This window comes from Capsicum annuum, chromosome 4 (genome assembly GCF_002878395.1).
Source record: "Capsicum annuum cultivar UCD-10X-F1 chromosome 4, UCD10Xv1.1, whole genome shotgun sequence".
In the NCBI taxonomy this organism is placed as follows: domain Eukaryota; kingdom Viridiplantae; phylum Streptophyta; class Magnoliopsida; order Solanales; family Solanaceae; genus Capsicum; species Capsicum annuum.
Genome location: NC_061114.1, coordinates 110128707 through 110148946, shown reverse-complemented (window position 1 = coordinate 110148946; position 20240 = coordinate 110128707).

Genomic DNA, 20240 nt, shown 5'->3' with positions numbered 1-20240 from the left:
CAATGTAATGTTAGAGATTTCACAGACGGTTGTCACATGTTTAGAATATTAGGAATTTCCTTTTTTAAACTGTTCAAGTTCATGAGATTTACCATGGTTCCATCATGTATTGTTTTTCGTGAATTTTCTTATACTATATGAATATTGTGCATGATTACCAGATTTAGAAGAGTGCCTGGGCCTTCATGGTTCGGGATGCTCGTTACAGCCAGGGCCCCAACTCGGGTCGTGATATGAGCATTTGGTGTGATTCAGTCCGTATAGCCATCAATCCAGCTTAATAGTCCGACAAATAAATTTCCTTAGTTTTCCATATTCCAATTTAGTGTAGTTTTGCTACCTAAAATTTTGTAAGTATGGCCATTTCAAGAGATAGTTTGTTCACATCTATGTACATTGCAGATCCATCTCAACCAAAGCAGTATCATTCGAGGACAAACGATCCCGGGAGGGAGATGTTTTAATGCCTCGAGTTGTCATGGATTAAATCTCTCATCTTTTTCCTCATGAAATAAGATCCAACCTAAAGAAATTGTTACCCTTAGTTGACTCTCTCGTCTTGATCTCAGCCATATAGCTATTTTCATGAAAGTTCATGCACTTACATATCAGTTCAGTAGCCCACTATGTTGGATTCAATCATACAGTTTATTTCACTTGTGCATGATAGGTTATATCCTTAGATTCCTCAGTGATTTCACCCTAATTAGCAACATTCGAGGAAAAATGTTTACAAGAGAGAGATACTCTAATACCCTAAACTTTTCTAGCTTAAATTCGCTCCTAGAATGTTAAGGGATAGATTCCACAAATAATTATATTTATTCCATGAGAAATATTCAAGATTTTGACTTTCCATTGTTTGAAAAATTGAATAAGCTTTCCATCGATACCAAATTCGCCCAAATCCGACACTCGGTTGAGAAGTTAAAGTATTTTTAAGTTAACATTGTGCCACCTGGACTCTCAGCGCGATGCGGAAAGGGCAAAAATGGTAATTGTCATTTTCCAGTGGACCTCTATGATATTGGTCTATCTCGGAGAGATCCATTTTCCTATTTGTCAATTTTCTGTAGTCCAACGCTATAGTGGCACATCACGCCGAAGGCCAAAATGGTATCTCTATAGGGCAACGCGATGGTGATGCGTCGCAATGAAGTTCTAGGTCCCAATTTTCAATATCCTGTGGGACATTGCAATAGCTTCGCGTCACAAAGACCCCCAATTTCTGAGTCATCAAATTCCAGTGAGGCACCTCGATAGTGGTGCGTTGTGGTGGCCCATTATATCGAGACCCCGATTCATTTTTCCAGTTTCATTTAGGAGTTTTAAAAGGATATTTTGGACATTTCTCAAGCCCTCAATTCCATCCAAACACAATATTTAAGCCTATTACAAGAATTTTATGCATATATTCATCAATGTTTCTCTCAAGAAAAACCCTAAGCTTCAAGATTTCACCATTCTTTTCCCAAATCAATTCAAGATTCAAAATTCCCAATTCAAGATTCAAAATTTCGAATTCAAGAATTCCAAGAATCTTCATTCAAGAGCACAAATAGAATCCCAAAAGCAAACTTGTTCATCTAGCTAATCATCCAAGGTATTGGGTTTTGAACAAGGATAAATCTTTCATCCTTGTGCCCAAAAACTTACTTTAAATTACAAATTGTCAAGTTTTGTATGATTTTCAACGAAATTTTAGATAGGGTTTATGCCCAATGTTGCTAATTGCATGATTTTGAGATTTTAAGTGATTTGGGTATTGAATTACATGTCTACTTTTGAAAAATTAATACGTATGATCATATTTTCCATATTTCAAGTTGAATAATGAATATTTGTATTATCAAGCTTGAACTTTATGGTGTTTTAAATGAAAATGAAGTATGGGTCATTAATCCCTAGTTTGTATGTTGACATTTCAAGAATGTCTATGTTTTAAGCATCCCATGATTAACTATTTTTAGATATTGATAAAGAAAGTTGATCTATTGATCCAAGCAAAGATAGGAGTCCACATTATTCATACAATTTATGATTTAATGCAAAGAAGTATAATTGGTTTTCATTATAAATCCTTGTGCTATTTAAGATTGATTTTCTAAAAATTCTGAGCAATAAGTATGGTAGTAGTATTTAACACCGAGTTAGGTATGATTCCAAGATCTCATGCCCCAGAACTACCTGTCACCATATGTTTATGATTTACCCATAGTGGGCTAAGATAGTGATCACCTAAGTTAAGGTTCTATTCTGATGGTAAGGATAGAAAAACTCTCCCCAATGTGGACAAAACGTTAGAATCTATGTCAGCTCACATGGCTTATGTCGGTTAGAAGAACCTCCCAAAAAAATGTCCCCTACTTTTAAAATAGTATATTGGTTTAAAGCCTTAAGATAAAGTATTTTCGTTACAGCTTAATGGTAAAGATTTTCAGAATAGTTTCTCAAAAATAATAGCAGAAAGCTTTTATAAAACTAAGTGTAAAGGATCATAAAGCTTATTCAGATTATGATTTATAGAAAGATATTAGTTTAAGATTTTAGATTTAAAGAGTGAGTCCTTTCTACACTTAGACGGTATGGTTTAAAGAGAGAATGCAAGTACAGCATTTAGAACTAAATGATATTACTCACTAGATTTATAAAGTATGATTTCTTACTCATGATCTTCAGTATTTCATATATTTCAGCTTAAGTGAGTCATTTACATTTCGCATGCATTGTTTTAAAAATTATTAACATAGTACATCCTCAAAGTACTGATCCACATATACGTCTATATGCTACATTGTCTCTAATGTATGTGTCAGATCTGTTCTAGCACGCATACCATACGTAGACAGTTTACAGCTTTCAGTCAGTAGATGAAGAGTCCTCTTGATTCAAGGGCTCGGGTCATTCATACAATTTGAGCAATATTTAATCTTTTCTTTATTGAGTCATATTGATTAGGGATAGTTGGGGGTCAAGTCCCCGCTACCTATATTTAATTCTAGTAGAGCCTTCATAGACAGTCAGTAGAGTTAAGGTATTTGATTTCCAATTTTTTTTGTAAAAGTAGAGGTATAATTATTTTAATTTAGTTTGGTATTGATCAGATTCAGAAAAAAATTATCTTCCACTTGTTTAGTTCAGATTTATGTATTTTATTCAGTTGCTTATGAGTTATGCCAGTAGAAGGGTTAGCTTTGGATCACTTGTGGTTCTAAGCACCGTGTGACATCTTGTTACCATTTTTGGGGCGTTACATATTGCCTATGGTATAAAGAGAAGTCGGTGATACCATCTTGTTCAGAACTAAAGAAATAAATGTTCTTATATTTTAGTTTCACTTTGAAATCCCTATTTTTATCTTTTTTATGCCTTGACTTCTACTCTTATGATTATCTTATATAAAGCTTGTATTTTCATTTTTATGTTATACATAACAATTACATTCCACGTATTAACCATCCTTGAGTGCTATATTACTTGATATTGTAGGTTCGACGACACATCCTATGGTTCTGTGCAGCGTTATGATTGTTAGGATAGATTCAGAGTTGGTGAGCCCTCAATTCATTGAAAGATGACTTTTATTTAGTGTTTCAGTTATTTTATTCATGGTATTTGGTTGAGGTATGTCCCTTCTTTGATGTTTTCTTGTATTTCTTATATTAGAGGCTTCATGGGCCTATGTCAAGGTTGTGTAAATTTTCTTCAGATTAAATGGTTTCAATTTCTTTTAACCATAATTTGGAATCAGCTTGATAAAGTGTTCTTCCATAAATATTTTAATTGAATGCTCATGATGATTATTAAGGGGTTCTCTTAAGCCTTTAATAGTTCTTTGTGTTTGTTAAGTCTAAGGCCTAAATTTAATAACCCTCCAGGTCATTACTCCTTTGCTGTATAATTATGTATTTCATGTCTTCCATAGAGGCTACATTTCATTTACAACTTTTTGGGACTATCGATCGGCTTCTAAGTATTTTTCTTAGGCTTTTAGCTTATATTCCTATTTTGGAGCTATTGATGTTGAGAAAATTATACTTGGACAAAATATTCTTGTAAATGACATTGGATGAGAATTTTAATAGTTTTGTTAGCTCTAAAATGTGGATTTTTAGCTAGGAAGTCCTTTATTCCAGTCCAAAGGCTTCCAAACTCATTGTGGGCTACTAGGTGAAATTCGAAGAAAAATATAACAATGGGTATGAGGCCTATTTCTTATTAAAACAACCTATAATAGAAATTTTGATGGCTCCATTGAATTGGAAATGTCAAATTTTGAAGGGTATCATAGTTTATTTGAATGCATGGTGTTTTAAATGATCTCGCTGATCCAATCAGATTCCATTGGGACTTAGCAAATTGTTGGCGCTTAAGTTGTTGCTGTGGATGCTTTAGAAACCCTTGATAGCTTAAGTGATAGTGGCTTTAGGGATCCCTGATAGCCTTAGCACTATGGGCTTTAGAAATCTCTGACGACATACAATAGAGGCTTTATAGACCCCTAATGTTGTAAGATATAGCGGCTTTGGATATCCCCACCAACTTTAGCGATAATGTCTTTAGTAATCATATGATATCTTTAGCAACCACCACTAGTACTTATATATTTTTCATTTTCTCAACTTCCAGCCATTGTTGTAAATCTTAAAACCTCTGTTTTTACTTGTGGGTGCTTGATTTTATGGGGATATACTTGGATTAAAGATAATGAGGTGATCATTTTCCATTAGCTCATTTGTAAGTTACCACTCTAATTCTTCATAAATTTCTCAATTTCTTCATAACATCCATTGACTCTTGGGGCCGCCATTATTGCTCAAGTTTTGAGCATGCAATTTTTTTCCTTTGAGGGACCTCATAATGGATTCAATATTAGAATTCCATTAGCAGGGCCTATGGCCCTAGTCTAGACCAGGTTTTCAGCACGAACTTTTATAGTACACTTTGGGTCGTATTTTACTCATATTAACACGTTGATCATAAATTTGATAATGCAACAACATTTAAGGATTGTGAATTAATTGAATGTGAGACTACAATTTGGCATTGAGGTAGGAATTGATCTACTCTTTGCTCTGAGATAGTGTATTATATTGATTGAATGTGAGGTAAGGGTTATCAGATAGGTCCTAGGTTACCTTATAACTTTTGACAACTTGGCCTTGTTTGGGAAACTTTAGTATAAAATAGCATCTTGAGCCTTAGTTTAGAATACGTGACCTAGCTGTAGGATTGTATCAAGATCCCTTATATACCTAACAAAACCTTTGTTTGACATGAGTAATCGTTAGAGTATGAGTCAGGATTGTAATACCCTATTCTTTCTTAGTCCCATTTAGCTCCTGGTATGAAAAGTGTCAACTTTAAAGGTGTATAACTCTTGATACATATAGAATTTTTGAGCTCTAGACCACCAATGTGTTGATTATTGAATTAGATTTCTAACTATACTAATTTCTCCTTAATTCGATATACGAATGAAAAGTTATGGTTATTTTAGTGAAAGCAGTATAGCACTGTGTCGCGGTATAGGGTAGAATCATAATTGTTCGATTTCTAGTGGAGCACCGTGATTATCCCGTATCGTGATGAAGCTCTAGTTCTTGTTCATCCCTTTCCAGTAACTCACCGTGATTAATCTAGATCACACCAAAAATCCCAATTGGACTAACACCACATCGCGGTGGAGTGCAAAATTGCACTCATCCTTTTTCAGTGATGCAACGTGATTATGCCGCATCGTACTAGAGGCTAAAATGATAGTCGTCCATTTTCCAATAAGCCACCGCGATTGTGGCACATCACGGTGGTGTGTCAAATCGGGATTTTTCTATTTTGAGTTGAATTTCAAAGGGAAATCTAGTCTTTTCCCCAAGCCCCAAATCGTGTAAAGCACAAACTTTAGCCTATTCTAACCATATTATGCATGCTTTTCACATAAATTTTCTCTATGAAAACCCTAGAACATTCAAATCTTAATCCCTAAGAAATCAAAATTCCACCATTCTTTTTCAAAAATAACTCAAAATTAAGGATTCTCAATTCAAGTTCTTCAAGAAATCATCTTCAAAAGCACAAATAGGAATTCAAGTTCAAGCTTCTTTATAAATTTCATCAATTGAGGTATGTGGGATTTTCAGCAAGTATAATTCTTTCATCCTTGTTCCCAAAACTAATTTTTAATTACAAAGTTATCTGATTTTGTATGATTACCCATGAATTTCAGTTAAAGGTTTATACCACTCACCACTATTTGAAGATTTTGAGATTTCAAGTGATTTAGATGTTGAATTCCATGTCTACCTTCATATTTTATGCGTATGACATTAATTTCCTAATTTAGAATTAAATTATCAATATTTTCATTGTCAAGATTGAACTTTATTATGATTTTACATGAAATAGATGCATGGGTTATTAGCCCTAGTTTGAATACTGTTATTACAAGAAAATCATGCTTTTAAGCATCCCATGATATGTATATTCAGATTTTTAAACAAAGATTTGATCTTTCGATCTCAGCTTAGATATGAAATCCACTTTAAAAATTTAACTACAATTTAAAGTAAACAAATTTACAAGAGGCTTTCGTTGTAAACCCTTATATTAGTTTTTAAAAGTGAATTTCCAATAGAATGAGCATACAGATTACAGGGAGTAGTATTTAGCACCGATTTAGGTATGTTTACATGCCCCAGAACTACAAGCCAACATAGGTATAGATTATCAGATTATTCCCATTTCTATATGGATGACAGTTATAGATTGATCACTTAGATTAGGTTATACTCCTTGGAAAAAGTATGACATCTCTCCCCAATGTAAGGTTTTCCCATAAGGGAACTAGACGTTAGACACTATGATATCTCACATAGTTTATGTTGGTTAGAAGAACCTCCCTAATAGTAAAGACTTTCAGAATAGTTTTTAAAATATTTCCCTACAGCCTAATACCAAATACTTACAGAAAAACTTTTAGAAACCAAGTGTAAAGGCTCATAGATTTATTTAGATATTGTTTTACATATGACATTAGCTATGATATTTAAGATATTCATTTACAGATACAGAAGTGAGTTCTTTCTACACTTAGACAACATGATTTAAAGACAGAATACCAGTACAGTTTTTAGAAACTAAATGTTATGATTCACTAGATTTATGAAGAATGTTTTGCTATTCATGATTATGATTTTCAATTTTTCAGACATTCCATCTTATGCGAGATATCTACATTTAGCACGCATTCTTTTACAAATTTATAATAATATTGAGATATTTATTTACTTTTGCATTATCCCCGTATACTCAGTATAATCCAGAAGTACTGATCAACATATATGTCTATGTGCTAAATTATTTAATTTTATAGGTACCAGTTCAGTTGTAGTCCATATACATGATTAGACAGTTGCAGATTCCAGCCAGCAGATGATGAGTCCTCCTACCTTGGGGATTTCAGTTAGATGTTATTTATGTACTTTACTTTCTTACTCATATGTATTGATTAGTAGTAGTTGGGGTCGTGTCCCTGCTATTTATAGTCTTTATAGTAGAGGCTGCACAGATGTCAGTTAGAGTCAGTCGTGTAATTTCAGTTCTTCTCTTTAGTTTTACAGAATGTAAAATTGTATCAGTATTGTATTTTCTCAGATTTCTTCATGATTATATTTTCGCAAAATAAAATCAGTTATTTTATACATATTTAGTTCAATTTATTAAAAGTATGCTAGTACAAGGGTTATCTTGAGACCACTTATGATCCTAAGCACCGTGTGACGACTATGGGGTAGTCTCGGTATATTACAAGGGTAGAACTTATCCTTTTTGATGATGTTCCTCAATTAAATTCACCAAGTAGAATAATACCTCTCATTGATCTCATTTCTAACTTTCTACATAGGCTTATATACTTTTATTATTTTGTATATTACATTATTTGGCCAGAGGCATTGGTTACAAGACCATGGACACTAGGTTAGCTTTGTATGCCTTAGTGGAGTTGTGACTTATTTTATAGATGCTTAGATTCTTACGTTGGCTTTGTTTAGATACTATGATGACACACATATATTATCCATTTTCTTACAAATATGTTTCTATATGTCACCGATTCATTCTATGTTGGGTTTAGCCAAAGTGATAAAGTTTATGCAAACTCATGGCAAATCTCAGTTCCTTAAATGAGGAGCAATTGCTTCAAGAAGAAATCTTTGTTTTAGTTGTAATGTAACACCTCAAAGCATTCTTGACTCAATACCACTCTTGGTTGCATGTATGGAGAGATGACAACCTAAAATTTTTTCCAATTGTTAAAATACATAGTCATAGTTATGAGCTCTTAACTTCCATGATCTTTAAATTGATTTTCCCGACCCTAACACGTAGATTTTTGAGTTGATTCATGATTTGTGGGGTGTAAAAGGGGTGTCTCAGGAAACATTTAAATTTTTCAGACAAGATTTGAGGAATGTTTGGATGATCAAAACGGTAGGACAATGCGATGTTGATGCATCACACCAGGAATCGCATCGGTAGGGATCGACGCAGTGCATCACTTAATGCTTTGGGTGCCCAGTTTGTCTTATAGGTTTTTGGGTCAAGGAGGGTAATTCAATCTTTTTTCCTTATTTTATCTTGATATGTGCACCAACCATTTCTCAATGTGCTCTATCTTAAGAATTCATACTACATTGTGTTTCTTCCGAACGACTCTCTACCTATGATCCAGACACTTGATATATGAAGCACTTTATGTCATTCTATCATATCTTCATTTTATGTCTCTCCTTGAGTAGTGCAATAAGTGTAAGTTGTGGTATAATAGTGTTACTTCCATTCATGACATTATGCTCGGGTCCCGTAATGACCCTCCGTATGTTAGTAAAATGGTTGTGGTGGAATCACAGTAATGTGTTAAATAGGAGAGTAGATGTTCTTGAAGGTGAAAATTTTGATGTGATTCTTGAGCTAAGGTTATAGGTGAAAAGATAAAAGAAGAAGATGAACTTTTGTTGAATGAAATGGCTAAGAAGGAGTAATGTGGCAAAAATATTTGTGAGAGTGATTGAAATTGTTGGTCTTAGTGGGGAGATCCATGAAGTGGTCATAATAATGATTAGTCTTGAATGTTTTAGTTGGTGAAAATACAAACATGTGTGCTATATGTTTAGTACTATCTAAATTAATTCTCGAGTATATTTGATGGTAGTGGTAAGATGAAGAAGTTTTCTTAAAGGGATGTAAAGTACAGGTCTCCGTAACTCAAGTTAGCCCTTTTAACTCCGAGTTAGGATTCAACATAACAACGCTAAGTAAAGAGACCCAAACTCTTATGGTTAGATGTGTGACAGGAGAAATATAATATGGAAAGGACGAAATATGTTATTTAATGTTGGGGCATAACTTAGTGGTGCTTTTAAGCTAAGTCTATTCATTGTACCTTGCAAGATGGAGAATGCTTCTAAATCCTATGTCCCATTAAAACCTTATTTCATGATTAGTACCAATATAAATCAAGTCTATGATCATCACATAAACTCCTGCCTTATGTTGAAATGATTAGGACTCATAGAACCCATGTGCAAGATCCTTCCTATGTAAAGTCTCATAATCCCATGTTTCATGCTTACATATTTCACTCGAGGTTATCATGAAACTCGTTTGATGCCTTTGTATGTTTTGTTGAGGAAAATTATTCAATGCAAGACAACGTTCTTTATTCAACACTTTTAGATCCTCAAAAGTCCCTATCTAACATTTGGGGATGTATGATCCTAAGGGGGAGATAATGTAACGCCCCGCATTTGGAGCAAGAAATTGAATCGACATCCCTACGTGTGAACCCTAATTCCATGCTTTATATTTATATTCATGTGTCACGATCTTTCACCTAGTATATGAAGTGATTATGAGGTGAAAAATGTTCATAGAAATGGCCTAGAGCAAAGTTAAGCGAAGAACCTTTCATTCATCCAAAATTGGATATTCGATTCTATAAGGGTCTACTTTAAACGTGTATAAATTTTTGATACACATAGAATTTTGCATCTTAAGACACACCAAATTGTATATAATTGAATTCTCTTTCCAACGATACCAATTTTTCCAAAATCCGATAATCTAATGAAGAGTTATGGTATTTTCTGTGTGAGGCAGTAAGCCGATGCAATCTTGATGCATCATGTCGACTACACCCCGACACGAAACCTGACACAAATTTAAAGCTGTTTTATGCATTATTTCAGTTTCTAATGGGTCTAGGGACATTTTGGTCACTTCCCCTCACCTAAAATCAGCCCCAAGAAGAATCAATTGCCTCTTCTATTCAATTTTCTCTCAAAAAATAAGATCAACCTAGGGTTCCTCCAAGAAAAATAAAGAAAGGAAAAATCAATACTTACGTCCAAGATTTTCAAAGAACAAATCAAGATTCGAGTTCTAGTGTTCAAACCTTGTAATCTAAGATACGTGGGGTTTTCCTAAACTATATAGGCTTGTTGAAAACTCTTTAAATAAGATTTAAAGTTATAGAAGTCATGAAATTTTAAAGGGGTTTTGGAATTATATTTACAATCTTGCATTTTGAATTCCTTAATGACATTGATTTGGTCTTGAGGCTTCCCTTGAAATTGATTTGGTTAAGTATATATGTATGCATGTGTTTGAAGCTTTGAAATATAAATTGAGAGCATGAAATGTTGAATTTTCCCTTCTCTCATTATGGTACTACATGATTTAAAAGTTATGGGTTCCTAAATTTGCATGATTTAAAGAATGAGTCAAAAGTCTTATTATCTTACATGAATTTTATGATGATTGAGAATTGAAGAGAGGGGTATTATTATGATTTAAGTGTTGAGAGTGATAATTGAAGAAATCTTCAGGAATGTTTAAGAAATTGACCACCCCTTATTTGAAATTATTTAAAAGGATGAGAATCTTTGCATAGTTTCGAATTATGTTTTGAAAAATATATTCCCTTATACTATCTGCATGTTTTGGTAATCTGAATAGTGTTTTAAATGAGAGAATCATGCATGATATTTTTATGGCTCAGAATTATGACTTGCAAGTCTTAGTATGACGATGCCAAATCAGATAAGGCCATGGTAAAAGTTAGAACTGAATACAGATTTAATTTTAGAATTCAGATTTTGAATTTAGAAAGATACATGTTTAGAATAGGATAAAAATGGGAACTAAGAGAATTAGGTCCTTACCCGAAGTAGGCATAGGTCACTTGATTCATTGCCTAAAACCATGTTTTGGAGATACGGGTATATTATTATTATATGCTAGCCTAGTGATCTGTGGCATATTAGAATCAAAATCAGAAACACCAACTCTTTCGGCAATCTTGGGTTGGGGCTTGGCCGCCGAGTCAAGGGCGGATCCCATATAGCCCATGGGATACACTCAGAAATGTAGGTTGTACCACCTATTTCAAAAGTAATATAAAGAATGACATTCCATTGACAAGATTATTTGAAGATCATTTGAGGCAGACCATGTATTTTAAACTATTTCATGCATAATATTTTATGACTTGCTCTCACCTATGTTATATATGTATAAATTCATTATCTTTGATTGCTCTATATATCAGTACATCTGTATTGACTCTCCTATATTTTAGGATTTTGAGACACAGTCCTGGGGTCCCGTTAAACAATAGATTTACTAGTCAAAAGTTTGCAGTTGGTGAGCCTCTCTTACTTTGGAAGGCCTGGTTATGAAACTTTTATTGTTATTTTATTTTGATTCATGGTCAAACTGGGGGCCTTGTCCCAGATTTTTCTCAGACCTGTAATGGTCAATGTAATGTTAGAGATTTCGCAGAAGGTTGTCACATGTTTAGAATATTTAGAATTTCCTTATATTATATGAATATTATGCATGATGACTAGATTTAAAAGAGCACCCGATCCTTCATGGTTTGGGATGCTCGTTATGGCTAGGGCCCCGACTCGGGTCATGATATAAGCATTTGGTATGATTCAGTCCATATAGCCACAATCCAACTTAACAGTCCGACAGACAAATTTCCTTAGATTCCATCTTCTAATTTAGTCTAGTGTTGCTAACTGAAATTTTATGAGTATGGCCATTTCATGAGATAGTTTGTTCGCATTTATGTAAATTGCTGATCCATCTCAGTATATGCATCATGCATCAGTTTCATTTTAAGATATCAAGTCATAATTTAATTCATAAGTATCCTGTGTATCATCTTAGTCTTTTCTTAGTATCTCAATCAAAGCAGTATCATTCGGGGATGAACGATCCCAAGGGAGAGATATTTTAATGCCTTGAGTTTTCATGGAGTAAATCTCTCTTATTTTTCCTCACAAAATTAGATCCAACCTAAAGAAATTGTTACCCTTACTTAACTCTCTCGTTTCAATCTCAGCCATATAGCTATTTTCATGAAAGTTCATACACTCATAGATAAGTTCAGTAGCCCACTACATTGGGATTCAGTTATACAGTTTATTTCAGTTGTGCATGATAAATTATATCCTTAGATTCCTCAGTGATTTCAGCCTAATTAGAAATATTCAAGAATGAATGTTTCTAAGGGAGAGATATTGTAATACCCTGAACTTTTCTAGCTTAAATTCATTCCTAGAATTTTAAGGGATAGCTTCCAAAAAGAATAATATTTATTACATGAGGAATTTTCAAGATTTTGACTTTTAATTTTGTGGAAAATTGAATAAGCTTTTCATCGATACCAAATTCTCCCAAATCCGACACTCGGTTGAGAAGTTAGAGCATTTTTAAGTTGACATTGTGCCACCTGGACTCTCAGCGCATCACGAAAAGGGCAAAAATAGTAATTTTCATTTTCCAGCGGACCTCCGCGATATTAGTTCATCACGGAGATTTCCATTTTTCTATTTTTCAATTTTCAGCAGTCCAACGATATAGTGGCACGTCACGCCTAAGGCTAAAATGGCTTATTTATAGAGCACCGCGATGGTGACACATCATGGTGAAGATACAGGTCCCAATTGTCTAAATCCAGTGGGACAACATGATAGCTCCGCATCACAGAGACTTCCAATTTTAGAGTCATCAAATTCTAGTAAGGCATCGCGATAGTGGCCCGTCGCGGTGGCCTATTAAATCGAGACCCTGGTTCATTTTCCTAGTTTCATTTAGAAGTTTAAAAAGGATATTTTGGACAATTCTCAAGCCCCCAATTCCATCCAAACACAATATTTAATCCTATTACAAGCATTTTATGCCTATTTTCATCAAAGTTTCTATCAAGAAAAACCCTAAGCTTCAACATTCAACTTCAAGAATTCCCAAGATTTCACCATTCTTTTCCTAAATCAATTCAGAATTCGAAGTTTTCAATTCAAGAATTCCAAGAATCATCATTCAAGAGCACAAATAGAATCCCAAAAGCAAACGTGTTCATCTAGTTTATCATCCAAGGTTTGTGGGTTTTGAACAAGGATAAATCTTTCATCCTTGTGTCCAAAAACTTACTTTAAATTATAAATTGCTGAGTTTTGTATGATTTCCCATGAAATTTTAGATAGATTTTATACCCAATGTTGCTAATTGCATGATTTTGAGATTTTAAGTGATTTGGGTATGGAATTACATGTCTACATTCAAATAATTAATGTGTATGATCATATTTTCTAGATTTTAAGTTGAATTATGCATATTTTTATTATCAAGCATGAACGTTATAGTGTATGACATGAAATTGAAGCATGGGTCAATAATCCCTAGTTTATATGTTGACATTTCAAGAATGACTATATTTTAAGCATCCCATGATTGGCTATTTTCAGATTTTGATAAAGGAAGTTGATCTATTGATCCAAGGAAAGATAGGAATCCATATTATTCATACAATTTATGATTTAAAGCAAAGAGAAGTATAATTGGTTTTCATTATAAACCCTTGTGCTGTTTTAAGTTGGATTTCCTAAAAGTTCAAAGTAATAAGTATGGGAGCAGTATTTAGCAACGAGTTGGGTATGATTCCAAAGACTCATGCCCCAGAACTACATGCCATCGTAGGTTTTTGATTTGCCCATTGTGGGCTAAGATAGTGATCACTTAAGTTAAGGTTCTATTTTGATCGCAAGAGTAGAACTCTCCCCAATGTGGGCTAGATATTGGACTCCATGTCAACTCACATGGCGTATGTCGATTAGAAGAACCTCCCAAAAAGATGTCCCCTACTCTTAAAATAGTCTATTGGTTTAAAGCCTTAAGATAAAGTGTTTTCCTTACAGCTTAATGGTAAAGATTTTCAAAATAGTTTCTCAGAAAAGAAAAACAGAAAGTTTTTATAAAACTAAGTGTAAAGGCTCATAAAGCTTACTCAATTTATGCTTTACAGAAAGATATTAGTTTCAGATTTCAGATTTAAAGAGTGAGACCTTTCTATACCTAGACAGAATGTTTAAAGAGAGAATGCAAATATAGCTTTTAGAACTAAATGTTATAACTCACTAGATTTATAAAGTATGATTTTTCACTCATGATCTTCAGTATTTCAGATATTCCAGCTTATGTGAGTCATTTACATTTAGCATGCTTTTTTTTAATAATTATGATGATTGATATTATGTTTTACTTATGCATTCACCCCCATAAACTTTGTACATCCTCAAAGTACTGATCTATTTATACTTTATGTGCTACATTTTCTCTAATTTAGGTATCAGTTCAATTGTAGCACATATACCATATTTAGATAGTTTGCATCTTCCAGTCAGCAGGTGAAGAGTCCTTTTGATTCAAGGGCTCGGGTTAGTCATACAGTTTGAGCAATATTTTATCTTTTCTTAATACATTCATATTGATTTGGGATAGTTGGGGGTCATATCCCCTCTACCTATAGTTAATACTAGTATAGGCTTCATAGACAATCAGTAAAGTTAAGGTATTTGATTTCCAATTTTGTTTGTAAAAGTAGAGGTTTAATTATTTTAATTTAGTTTGGTATTGATCAGATTCAAAAAAGACTCATCTTCTACTTATTTACTTTAGATTTATGTATTTTATTTAGTTGCTTATAAGTTATGCCAGTAGAAGGTTTAGCTGGATCACTTGTAGTTCTAAGTACCGTTTGACGTCTCGGGACCATTTTTGGGGTGTTACATATAGCCTATGGTATAAACAGAAGTCGGTGACACTGTCTTGTTCAGAACTAAGGAAATAAATGTTCTTATATATTAGTTTCACTTTGAAATCCCTATTTTTATCTTTTTATACCTTGACTTCTACTCTTATGATTATCTTATATAAAGCTTGTTATTTTATTTTTGTGTTATAAATAACAACTACATTCCACGTATTAAACATCCCTGAGTGCTATATTACTTGATATTGTAGGTTCGAAGATACATCCCATGGTTCTGTGCAGTGTTAAGATTTTCAAGATAGCTTTAGAGTTGGTGAGCCCTCTATTCATTAAAAGACGACTTTTATTTAGTGTTTTAGTTATTTCTTTCACGGTATTTGGTCGAGGCATGTCCCTTCTTTGATATTTTCTTGTATTTCTTATATTAGAGGCTTCATGGGCCTATGTCAAGGTTTTGTAAATTTTCTTCATATTAAATGGTTTCAATTTCTTTTAACCATAATTTGGAATTAGTTTGATAAAGTGTTCTTCCATAAATGCTTTAATTGAATGCTCATGATGAATGCTGTAGGGTTCTCTCAAGCCTTTAATGGTTCTGTGTGTCTGTTAAGTCTAAGGCCTAAATTTAATAACCCTCCAGGTCATTACTCCTTTTCTATATAATTATGTATTTCGTGTCTTCCATAGAGGCTACATGTCATTTATAACTTTTTGGGACTGTCGATCGGGTTCCAAGTAATTTGCTTGGGCTTATAGCTTATTTTCCTATTTTGGAGCAATTGATGTTGAGAAAATTGTTCTTGGACAAAATATTCTTGTAAATGACATTGGATAAGAATTTTAATAGTTTGTTAGCTCTAAAATGTGGATTTTAAGCAAGGAAGTCCTTCGGTCTAGTCTAGAGGGTTCCAAACTCATTTTGGACTATTAGGTGGAATTCGATGAAAAATTTAACAATGGGTATGAGGCCCATTTCTTATTAAAACAATCTATATTAGAAATTTTGATGGCTCCATTGAATTAGAAATGTCAAATTTTGAAGGGTATCATAGTTCATTTGAATGCGTGGTGTTTTAAATAATCTCGCCAACCCAATAAGAGTCCATTGGGACTTAGAAAATTATTGGTGCCTAAGTTTCTTATGGTGGATGCTTTAGCAACTCCTAATAGCTTAAGTGATAATGACTTTAAGGACCCTTGATAGCCTTAGTTCTATGGGCTTTAGTAATCCCTGACGACATGCAGTAGAGGCTTTAACGACCCCTAATGTTGTAAGATACAACGGGTTTAGCTATCCCCAACAAATTTAGCGATAGCATTTTTAGTAATCATATGACATCTTTAGCGACCATCACTGGTACTTATATATTTCATTTCCTCAACTTCCAGCCATTTTTCTAAATCTTAAAACCTCTATTTTTACTTATGGGAGCTTGATTTTAGAGGGATATCTCATTTGTAAGTTCCCATGCTAATTCTTCATAAATTTCTCAATTTCTTCATAACATCCCTTTACTCTTGGGGCCACCGTTAGTTCTTAAGTTTTGAGCATGCATTTCTTGTCCCTTGGGGGACCTCATAATGGATTCAATATTAGAATTCTATTAGCAGGCCCTAAGGCCCTAGTCTAGACCAGATTTTAAGCACGAACTTTTACAGTATAATTTGGGTCTTATTTTACTTATATTAACACGTTGATCATAAATTTGATAATGCAACAACATTTAAGGATTGTGAATTAATTAAATGTAAGACTACAATTTAGCATCGAGGTAGGCATTGATCTACCCTTTGCTCTGAGATGGTGTATCATATTGATTGAATGTGAGGTAAGGGTCATCAGATAGGTTCTAGGTTACCTTATAACTTTTGACAACTTGACCTTATTTGGGAAACTTTAGTATAAAACAACATCTTGAGCCTTAGTTTAGAATACCTGCCCTAGCTGTAGGATTGTATCAGGATCACCTATATACCTGACAAGATCTTTGTTTGACATGAGTAATCATTAGAGTAGGAGTCAGTGTTGCAATAATCTGTTCTTTTCTTAGTCCTATTTAGCTCCTGGTGTATCAAGAGTCAACTTTAAAAGCATATAAATCTTGATACATAAAGAATTTTTCAGCTCTAGACCCACCAATGTGTTGATAATTGAAATAGATTTCCAACTATACCAATTTCACCTTAATTAGATATATGGATGAAAAGTTATGGTGATTTTAGTAAAAGTTGTACAACACTCATCGCGGTAGAGGGCAGAATCACAATTGTTTGATTTCTAGTGGAGCACCGTGATTAGCCTGTATCGTGATGAAGCTCTAGTTCCCGTTTGTCTCTTTCTAGTAGCTCACCGCAATTAGTCTGGATTGCGCTTGAAATCCCAATTGGACTGACACCGCATCGCGATGGAGTACAAAATTGCACTCATCCTTTTCCAATGACACAATGCGATTATGCCGCATTGTGCTAGAGGCCAAAATGATAGTCGTCCATTTTCCAGTAAGCCACCGCAATAGCGGCATGTCGCGGTGGTGTTCCAAATTGGGATTTTCCATTTTTGGTTAAATTTTAAAGGGCAATCTAGTCTTTTCCCCAAGTCCCAAATCATGCAAAACACAAAATATTGCCTATTCTAAAAATATTATGCATGCTTTTCACATAATTTCTCTCCAAGAAAATCGTAGAACATTTAAATCTTAATCCACAAGAAATCAAAATTCCACCATTCTTTTTCCAAAATAACTCAAAATTAAGGATTCCCAATTCAAGTTCTTCAAGAAATCATCTTCAAAAGCACAAATCGAAATTCAAGTTCTAGCTTCTTTATCAATTTCATCAATTATGGTATGTGGGATTTTCAAGAAGAATAATTCTTTCATCCTTATTCCCAAAACTAGTTTTTAATTACAAAGTTACCTGATATTGTATGATTACCCATGAATTTTAATTTAAGGTTTATACCCACTCACCACTGTTTCAAGATTTTGAGATTTCAAGTGATTTAGATGTTGAATTGCATGTCTACTTTGTATTTTATACAGATGACATTAATTTCCAGATTTAGAATTGAATAATCAATATTTTCATTATCAAGCATGAACTTTATTATGATTTGACATAAAATAGGTGCATGGCTTATTAGCCCTAGTTTGAATGCTGTTATTTCAAGAAAATCATGCTTTTAAGCATCCCATGATATGTATATTCAAAATTTATAACAAAGATTTGAGCTTTCGATCTCAGCTTAGATATGAAATCCACTTTACAGATTTAACTACAGTTTAAAGTAAATAAATTTACAAGAGGTTTTCATTATAAACCCTTATATTAGTTTTTAAAAGTGGATTTCCAACAGAATGAGCATATGAATTAAAAAGGAGTAGTATTTAACAGTGATTTAGGTATGTTACCATACCGAAGAACTATAAAACAACATAGGTATAGATTATCATATTATTCTCATTTCTCTATGGATGACAGTTACAGATGTGATCACTTAGATTAAGCTATACTCCTTGGCAAGAGTATGACACCTTTCCCCAATGTGAGGTTTTCCCATAAGGGAACTAGACTTGGACACTAAGCTCACATTGTGTATATCGGTTAGAAAAACCTCCCTAATAGTACAGACTTTCAGAATAGTTTTTAAAAGTGTTTCCCTGCAGCCTAATAGAAAATACTTATAGGTTAGAGACGAAGTGTAAAGGATTATAGTTTTATTCAGATATTGCTTTACACATGACATTAGCTATGATATTTTAGATTTCGGTTTACAGATATAGAAGTGAGTCCTTTCTACACTTACATAATATAATTTAAAAACAAAATACCAGTACAGCTTTTAGAAACTGAATGTGACGACTCACTAGATTTATGAAGCATGTTTTGCTATTCATGATTATGATTTTTAGTTTTCAGACATTCCAGCTTATGTGAGTCATCTACATTTAGAATGTATTCTTTTACAAATTTATAATAATATTGAGATATTGATTTATTTGTGCATTCACCCCCATATACTCAGTACAATCCAGAAGTAATGATCAATATATACGTCTATGTGCTACATTGTTTAATTTTGTGGGTACCAGTTCAGTTGTAGTCCATATACATTGATTAGACAGTTGCAAATTCCACCCAGCAGATGATGAGTCCTCCTACCTCAGGGATTTCAGTTAGATGTTATTTATGCACTTTACTTTTTTTACTCGTATGCATTGATTAGTAGTAGTTGGGGTCGTATCCTAGCTATCTCTAGTCCAGTTCCCAGTTGTTTGTTTCCAGTGACACAATGCGATTTCACCGCGTCACGTTGTTGGTCAAAATGGGAGTTGTCCATTTTCCAGTGAGCTGACATGATTGTACCGCATCGCACCGGCTACAAAATTGAGAATTTAAGCTACCTCAATTTAATTTCAGGGACTATTTGGTCAATTCCCAAAGACCCCAAATCATCTAAAACATGTGATTAGACCCCTAATAACCTAGTTAAGTCATTATTCTATTTAATTTCCCCCAAAATTATGATCATTCTCTCAATTAGCAAAACCCTAGCCTTTAAGAATCAAGAGAAATCCTCAAGAATCCTATAAGGAAACTTTAAGAACTCATCTTTCCAGGTATGTTAGGTGTTCATCCATGGGTCCTTACCACCCATGGAGTCCAAGAATACTTTTTCAAGAATACAAGTTTCCGAATTTATGATTCCCATGCTTGAATTAGATTGTATGCATGTTCATGGTGTTATTTGGGTTTCAATCTATGATTAATTACAAGCATCATGAAATTAAGATATCATGTGTGGTGAATTAGGTGATTCTCATGGTAAAGCCTTGAATTTACAAGTTGAATGTTGTACCCATGATATTTGTATATTTATTATTATTATGTGAAATAATCATGGTCCCCAAGTGTTTGTTAGAATGCCTATGTAAATTGAATAGTGCAATCATGACAAGTTAGCATGTGTTCCCATTCATGTATAAGTTCATGACTTGCAACTGTTTGACAAAATGTCTCAATGAATGAATCATGACTAAGTAACTATCTAGTTTGCTTTCAAGCTTTTTCCATGTCTTACTATTGATGCTATTGAGTCCTGGGTATATTTAATACCCAA